This window comes from Dendropsophus ebraccatus, chromosome 15, assembly GCF_027789765.1.
Source record: "Dendropsophus ebraccatus isolate aDenEbr1 chromosome 15, aDenEbr1.pat, whole genome shotgun sequence".
NCBI classification, from domain to species: domain Eukaryota; kingdom Metazoa; phylum Chordata; class Amphibia; order Anura; family Hylidae; genus Dendropsophus; species Dendropsophus ebraccatus.
In genome coordinates this window covers 8,491,250-8,500,272 of record NC_091468.1, presented here as the reverse complement: position 1 = coordinate 8,500,272, position 9,023 = coordinate 8,491,250, and the positions used below count along the sequence as shown (strand labels likewise).

The window sequence follows — 9,023 nt, the reverse complement described above, 5'->3', positions numbered from 1 at the left end:
CATTTGGGCCATATCAGGGCAGAGAGTTACCTAATGTATGCTGTACATATGCTGTATGTTTGTATGAGATATACTGCATCATAGTATTGTTGTTATTGTTGGAGCACTATAAGGCAGCAGTATTTCAGCACATTGTATAGGGATCATTGTATGTTTCTATCAGTTATATTGCAGTACAGTATTATGGCACTGTACGGCATACGGTATAGGAATAATTGTGATTGTAAAAGATACATTGTATTACATTATTACTGTGGAAGCACTATATGGCAGCATTTTTAAGTATAGAAATAATTGTATGTTTGTATAAGGTATATTATTACTTTTGAAACTAAACGATATGGCAGCATTATTTCAGTGCATTGTATAGGAATAATTGTATAATACCTTGTATAACATTTTTATTACTGCAGCACAATATGGCAGTATTATTTCAGTGCATTGTATAGGAATAATTGTATAATACCTTGTATAACATTTTTATTACTGCAGCACAATATGGCAGTATTATTTCAGTGGATTGTATAAGAATAATTGTATGTTTGTATAAGATACATTGTATTACATTATTACTTTTTAAACACTATATGGCAGCATTATTTCTGGGAATTGCATATGAATAATTGTATGATTATATAAGATACATTGTATTACATAGTTATTAGAGCACTATGTGGCAGCATTATTTCAGCAAACTCTATAGGAGTCCAAATATTATTTTAGCATCGTACAGTGTTTTTACTTTCACTGAGTGGTTGTACTATTGAGCACTTCTTTGCACTATTTCAGCAGTATTTATACGCTTAATTCTATATTATGTGTATACTATGACCCAGATTTGTCTAAAACTAAAACTGGTCTGGTATGTGCAGTCATATCTGAGAACAGCATGGCAGTATTATTTATTTGGCTATTCATCGTACTATGGTTTGGACACTTTATGGTAGCGTTGGTTTATGGTAGTGTCGGTTCATTTAACCAATTATAGATATTGCCGCGCAGTAATAGGTTTTGTCTGTTCTATTTTATTAATTTGACGAGTATTTGAGGAGGATTCCTGATTCCATGTTGTCTTAGATAATACCTATGAAGAAAAATGGGAGACATTCCTGAGACGTGACTCCGCTATATAGTATTTTATCTGCAAACATTTACTAATAATCACATCATTAAGGAGAATCATAAAGACTTGTAATGGTAGCGGGATAATGGAGCTCACTGCATACAGATTAATACAGAACTTTCACTTCATAGGGCTCCCCTAGTGGCGGCTTCCTGCAACCACAGTCTATTGTTTTAAGAGGTTATCCTGGCAAAATTAGCTTGTCCCCTTTTTCTTTTTCTTTTCTTAATTGTCTAATTTTTCATTGACGTAGCCATTTTTTTCTTGGCACTTTTTAGTAGCACTATTTGGGGTTCATACTGAATAGATGACATACATTTTTTTGTTTCTATTTCAAATCTACATCACTCACCATGCAGTAAAAATAAACTTATACATGTGAACACTGCATCAGTACAATTTATGTGTTAATTTCTAAGTTTTATTGGTTTGGTACAATAGAAAGACTTTTTATTTAAAAAAAATATATAAAAAATAGTGTTGCCACAAGTTTTCATTTTTTCTTGACGGAGGTGGGTGGGGCTTGTTTTGTGCTATTTTTTGTCCATTGGTATAAATTTTAAGCACATATACTTTTTCATTGCTCTTTACTCGCTGATTATGGAGCTGGACTGCTGATGTGGTCGCAGAGCCCCACAGTTCCGTTACATGCTGCAGTCAGGATTTGACTGTGGCACGGAATGGGTTAAACTGCCAGGATCTCCAGTTTTGCAGTTAGAGCGGGAGCATGGCCGTTATATCGACTACTGAGCTCCCACAGTCACAGGATTCGAAACTCATTCTGGGAGGCTAAGTAAACGAGCTGTGTTCTCTATGGGGAGTGAAGGGTGAAGCCACAGCCAGAGAGCTCTGACTGCAGCTTATCCGTCCCAGAACAAAGGGGTTGGGTGATGATTTTCCATCATGCCTGACCCTTATCACCACTGACATCATCTGTTAGTGGATAGTCGGGAGAGCCCCATATACCATATACAGACAGCCGAACCAGCTTAAACCGTGGCGACTTTGTCCAACTAAAGTGTAAGGTGTATGGAGACCTTTAGTGGCTAAAGCTAAAAAGAGTTCTCTCTCCCAATCCTTACATGCACATGACAGCTCGGCTTGTAATCAGAATGGGAAGAGAAGGGGAAGCCGCTACCCGACTCCTCTGGTAGTGGCTTATCTTCTAAGAAAATAAAAGAATTGGACAATTAAAAATTCAGCATTCTCTCCTATGACATCACCTATTAAAGGGGTTGTCCAGCGAAAATCTTTTTCTTTCAAATCAACTGGTGTCAGAAAGTTATATAGATTTGTAATTTACTTCTATTTAAAAATCTCAAGTCTTCCCATACTTATCAGCTGCTGTATGTCCTGCAGGAAGTGTTTTATTTTCAGTCTGACACAGTGCTCTCTGCTGACATCTCTGGCCGAGACAGGAACTTTGTCTTGGTTTTCTATAAATCCCCACAGAAAACTTCTCCTGCTCGGGACAGTTCTTGTCTCGGCCAGAGATGTCAGCAGAGAGCACTGTGTCAGGCTGAAAATAAAACACTTCCTGCAGGACATACAGCAGCTAATAAGTACAAGAAGACTAGATTGCAAAACTATAAAACTTTCTGATACCCGTTGATTTGAAAGAAAAAGATTTTCACTGGACAACCCCTTTAAGGCCGAGTTAGAAGGCTCCCATACACACAAAAATTGGTGGGTCCGAACAACACAGAATACCTAGATTCCCAAAGTTCCACATAATAAGCTAACAAGTATAACTATTGTTCATGGTTTTCTACAATTTATTTTGTCCGGAAATATTTTCATTACTTTTTGTTATTGTTGACTATTTTCTGCAATTTTTTGTCTAAAAAAATTGCTCAACAGAATTTTTTTTTTTTTAAACGCAGCTAATTTTTCTTCTTTTAGCCGAGCGGATGGGACGCTACATCATAGCATGAGTCACGTGGAGCGGTACCTGGCTGTCAAGAGATTTTATGAAAACCACATTTGTCTTTCGGGGGCTAAGAGGTTGATAAACACAGGCCTAGTTCCTCCAACTTTATCTATATCCACATTGAGTGTTTACAACAGTATTTTATCTGTGAACTTCTCTGCAGCCCGAAAAGGGTCAACATTCACTCCGAAATGATGTGTTGTTGTGAAGTAAAAAGCTCATTTTATGCTCCCTGACACATTTATGTCAGCAAAATGTAGATCTTTTTTAAAGGGGTATCCTGGCACGTTACCAGGAATAATAAACACAGCGCTTGAAGTTTTTTTCTTCTTCTCCAAGAATAGATAATAGGACTGCTCTAAGTTATTTATGAAATGTAAAAAAAAAAAAACATAAGATTTGGTGGTAAAATAGACAAAAAAAGTTTTGAAAGCTAAACTTCTTACACCAAAATAAATATATATGCTTTTTTTAATGTTTTTTAGCACATTTAATTTAAAAAATTCTCACCAGAATTTCAAATGAATTATAACAAGTAAAAATAGAATATAAAAAGAATATTACAGATTTTTCTTAATTTTTTTTCTGAATTTTATGCTGTTACCCTACAAAATGGCAGATCTACACGCTAAGAAAATGACGGTAACCCTAAAGTCTGGTTATAAGGCCATAACAAATTAAAGGGGTGAAAATATTTTTCTTTCAAATTAACTGATATCAGAAAGTTATATAGATTTGTAATTGACTTCTATTTAAAAATCTCAAGTCTTTCCATACTTATCAGCTGCTGTATGTCCTACAGGAAGTGGTGTATTCTTTCCAGTCTGACACAGTGCTCTCTGCTGCCACCTCTGTCCATGCCAGGAACTGTCCAGAGGAGGAGAGGTTTTCTATGAGCATTTGCTGCTGCTCTGGACAGTTCCTGACATGGACAGAGGTGGCAGCAGAGAGCACAGTGTCAGACTGGAGAGAATACACCCCTTCCTGCAGGACATACAGCAGCTGATAAGTACTGGAAGACTGGAGATTTTTAAATAGAAGTAAATTACAAATCTATATAATTTTCTAAAACCAGTTGATTTGAAAAAACAAACAAACATTTTTTTTTTTTGCCAGAGTATCCCTTCAAGCTAGGGAAAGCAGTTCTCTCTTTTGAGTTTTTTATTTTTTCTCTTTTTAATTTTTTTATTTGTAGACTAGTTCCAGGAGGATAATACAGACACAATTTTGCCTCGGTATTACAGATTATAGAAAGCAGGTCAGAGGGCCCTATGATGCTTCCCATTCTGCTCATTGGACATGCCTCGCGCACCTCCGCTCTCCGTAAATCTCTGCTCAAAGAATTGACATGTCATGAGAGGTATGGAGAGCGGAGGCGCGCGATGCATCCCAAAGAAACAGATAGCAGGTGGGATTCCGAGCAGAGTCCACGGGCAGGGGTTCCGCTCAGACTTTTTGCCTGTTTTTCCGTAGTGTGAAGGGGCCTTACCCTAAAATAATTTTTTAACAATATTTAAACCCCAATAGACCCTCAAGGCAAGGTATATGGATTCCGGTTAGTTAGTTGCTGCTTAGTAGGGTAAGATACCTTTAACCTGGCATCAGTGGGAACAGACGGATATTACTGAGCAGTCTCGGAGAGCACATTGTAGGGGTAGAAAGTCCGATATAAAAATGGTAACTTTTTGAAACTGAGAAATGTCCTAATTGTTCCCTTCTTCTAAGTATTCTTCTTTGGGTGACCACTATAATCCAGTTCTGTTCTGGAAATAAGGGGCGGATTATCATATTTTTTTTTTTGGATCATGGGATTAAAGGGATTTTACATATCTATTTCTCATAAACAGATCTATATGGAAGCAAGTGCATGGGAAGAGGATGAAGGCGCGTTCTGTGTATGGACGTTGCTGGCTGCTTCCTTCTCGCTCGCCCGCCCACGTGTTACTGACTAGTTATGTGTGATTCCAAGGAGGGAATAAAAAACGACTTACCCAGCCCACAAAAGCCACATAATGTGAGTAGTCACGGCAGGGATGTGTGGAAACTTAATAAGCTCTTTGCACAATATTTGGCTTCCTGTAAAAAAAAATAGTTTTCACACTTTGCAGGTTCAGAATAACAGAAGTTTAGAGTAACAGATGGTGGTGGATAGAGGAATATACCGGAGTGTAGTACAGGGGAGGACACGGAGGAGAGGGCCCATATCCCATTGTAGAGGATCAGGACAGGGAGAGCTATTGTTATTTCTCCTCTGACTTCTCTTCCGTCACCCTATTCCCCGTATTCGCCACCATAACTTCCTTGTAGGGTCTCATTTTGGCTTAGTCCCAACATTAGCACATTCACTTAGAGGACGGTGACATGCTCAGGCCTCTGCACAGACCAGAGGGGCTATCACCTTCCAGAACCCAATCCAGACCCTCCAGGATCTCTTCTAGATCTAGGGGGAGATTTATCAAACATGGTGTAAAGTGAAACTGGCTCAGTTGCCCCTAGCAACCAATCAGATTCCACCTTTCATTTTCCAAAGAGTCTGTGAGAAATGAAACGTGGAATCTGATTGGTTGCTAGGGGCAACTGAGCCTTTTCTACCTTACACCAGTTTGATAAATCTCCCCCATGGTTTCTATCAGACTCTCTGAGACCTTTCTAAAGCCCACTACTCAGGTGACGGTCACTTGTTTTGGCTTCAAGTCCGCCAATGCACTTACAATAGACAAGACATTCCGGCCTCCAGTCTATCAGTGCTTTTATGGTGGACAAGACTCTTTGGCCTCCGGCCCACCAATGCTGTTAGAATGGACAAGATCCTCTGACCTCCAGCCCACCAGCGCCCTTAAAATAGACAAGGTGTTCTGACCTCCCACCCACCAATGCTCTTACAATGGACAAGTGACTCCAACCTCCAGCCCACTGATGCTTTCAAGATGTGCAAACCCTGGTCTTCTCTTTCTCGAAGGCCACAACAGACCTTACATACACCTCAAGCGATTGCTCCACACTCTTCTTCTGGCACAGTTTTGAATAGTCTCCCCCCAGCTCCTGGACAGTATCCTCATGGGTGGTGCCCCGATAAGTGAACCTTCGTGTGGGAGTTGTCTAAAACTTATCCGGGAGAATGTGGTTATATCTGTAATACTATAGAGTTACCTTCTACCTATAGTTTGCAGTATAGTGCTAGTATGGTTGAACTTGATGGACTTGATGTGTTTTTTTTTTCAACCGTACTAACTATGTAAGTATGGCAGCCAGAGATGGCTGTTTTTCTAAGGCCGTAGACTCTGGACAAGACTACTGGTCCATATGGGGCCAACTCTGCTTGCGTAACCAAACATCTGCGTCTTTATATCTTTCCTCTTTCACAGTCCACTGTGTTCTGCCAAAAACTCCGCTTTCAATAGTGCTGAGGTGTGAAAATCCTTTCATCTACGTGGGAGAGGCTGATAGTCAGGGTGTCAGAAATGGGAAACAAGGCGATAGCCCCATAGAAGGTGTATTACATGGCGGAGGAACTAAGGTCGTATTATGGTCAGGATTTAGTCCTTATTAGAGAGTATTTATACTGACCGAATAATATGTGTGGACTCAACCTTTAAATGATCAATGGCCGTTCACATCACAGTGGGATAGGTATACATCAGGATACAGTCCGATAGCATTTAAAGAGACTCTGTCAGCAGGTTTATGTCGTCCTATCTAAGGGTGTTATTACATGGCCCGATGGGGGCCGATAATAACTGTAAACGAGCGCCGTCCCCGCTAATCAAGTAATCAGATGCAGATGTCAAAGTTGACAGCTGCATCCGATTACTTGCAGTAGCCGATCCCTGGTGTCTAGTGGTGGAGATCGCCCCCCCCCCCCAGGACGTTGTCCCGGAGAAGCGATCTCCGTGTCTTTTACCTGCCGGGGTCTCCGCCAAAATGGCGCTGATCCCAGCTCGGCACGCAGATGCTTTCGGCTGCAGCAGCCGAAGGCAAACGAGTGCCGATCTCATTGATCTTTGCTGTATAAGTATACAGCAAAGATCTCAATGACAGATCAGTGTGCTTATACTAGAAGTCCCCCAGGGGGGAATAACCCTAACCCCAGGGGGGAATAACCCTAACCCCAGGGGGGAATAACCCTTATCTCAGGGGGAATAACCCTAACCCCAGGGGGAATAACCCTAACCCCAGGGGGAATAACCCTAACCCCAGGGGGAATAACCCTAACCCCAGGGGGAATAACCCTAACCCCAGGGGAAATAACCCTAACCTCAGTGGGGCTTCTAGTATAAGTGTAAAAGAATAAAAAAAAGTGTTATTATCAATAAAAAGCCCCCTCCCCTAATACGAGTCAGAATCACCCCCCTTTTCCCAGGTAATAAATAAAAGTATACAAGTAAATAAATAAACAAACATGTTTGCTATCGCCGCATGTGTAATCGCCCAAACTATTAATTAATCTCATTCCTGATCTCGCATGGTAAACGGCGTAAGCGCAAAAAAATCCCAAAATGCAAAATTGCGCATTTTTGGTCGCATCAAATCCAGAAAAATTGTAATAAAAAGCGATCAAAAACTCACATATGAGCAATCAAGGTACCGATAGAAAGAACACATCATGGCGCAAAAAAATGACACCTGACACAGCCCCATAGACCAAAGGATAAAAGCGCTATAAGCCGGGGAATGGAGCGATTTTAAGGAACATATATTTGTTAACAATGGTTTTAATTTTTTACAGGCCATCAGATAAAAGAAAAGTTATACATGTTACATATCATAGTAATCGTAACGACTTGAGGAACATATATAACAAGTCAGTTTTACCCCGAATGGCGTAAAAACAAATACCCCCAAATAATCAAAATGAGTTTTTTTTTTCAATTTCACCATACGTTTTTTTTTTTTCTGGCTTCGCTATGTACTTTATGAAAAAATTCAGCCTGTCATTACAAAGTACAATTAGTGGCGCAAAAAATAAGGGCTCATGTGGTTTCTAGGTGGAAAAATGCAAGTGCTATGGCCTTTTATACACAAGGAGGAAATTGGCCCGGTCCTTAAGGGGTTAACAAGGGCTGCTGGGACATTGTTACTGATGTCCTTGCAGCCCTTGCTTTTACTGCATGCATTACCTATCCAGGCTGCAGGGCTCCTCTTGTGGTCTTCTTCTCGCCGGGTCCTGCGTGCTCCAGCTTCAGAGCAGCCTGTCTCAGCTGACAAGCCACACAGCCAATCCCTGACCGCGGTGGTCCCTGCCAGTGATTGGCTGAGCGGCCTGTCAGCTGAGACAGGCTGCTCTGAAGCTGGAGCGTGCGGGAACTGGGGAGAAGAACACCACAAGAGGAGCCCTGCAGCCTGGATAGGTAATGTAAATTGCCTGCCGCAGGCCGTGCACCGCTATAACACGTAGCGATGCGCGGTTGGCACTCGACAATTAAAGGTTCAAACTTATACCAATGATCAGCCGATGATCGTTGTCATCGGCTCATCGTTGTATTTATTACACGGAGCGATAATCGGCCTATTTTTGTTCCATGTAATAGTACCCTTAGAGTAGCATAAACTACTGACAGAGAAGCAGAACAGAATGATGGATCACTTACATTGATCTGTGCAGCTGATCCAGAGATCTCCTCCTGAATAATATGGACGATAAGTAGTCCTCTCCATTATGTGCATGAGCTCAGTAGTCCTGGATATTCATGAGAAGCCAAAGCTGCTGATTCCCAGAGTCTGCTTATGACTATGCTGGGTCGTTGTACTCCACAGGAACAAGGGGTTGTACAATCCCTTCTTGTTAAAGGGGTAATCCAGAATGAGAGAAAAATAACAGACTTCTATCCAGAAACAGCACCACACTTGTCCTAAGTTTGTATGTGGTATTGCAGCTCGGTTCCATTGAAGTCAGTTGAGGAGCATTGTAATAACACACACACAACCTGGCTGTGGTATTATGTTTCTGAAGAAAGCAGTCATCTTTTTCCC

At 40.9% G+C, this 9,023-nt stretch overlaps 1 long non-coding RNA gene across 1 annotated transcript; it reads right to left on the bottom strand.

The window, feature by feature from the left end:
• Positions 1-1,014: 1,014 nt before the first annotated feature.
• LOC138774251 (uncharacterized) lies at positions 1,015-5,355 on the bottom strand. Its single transcript, XR_011360275.1, has 3 exons — positions 5,216-5,355; positions 5,045-5,129; positions 1,015-1,084 (listed from the first exon to the last, which is right to left on the bottom strand). It is a non-coding gene; the product is annotated as an uncharacterized lncRNA (long non-coding RNA).
• Between the last annotated feature and the right edge of the window lie 3,668 nt (positions 5,356-9,023).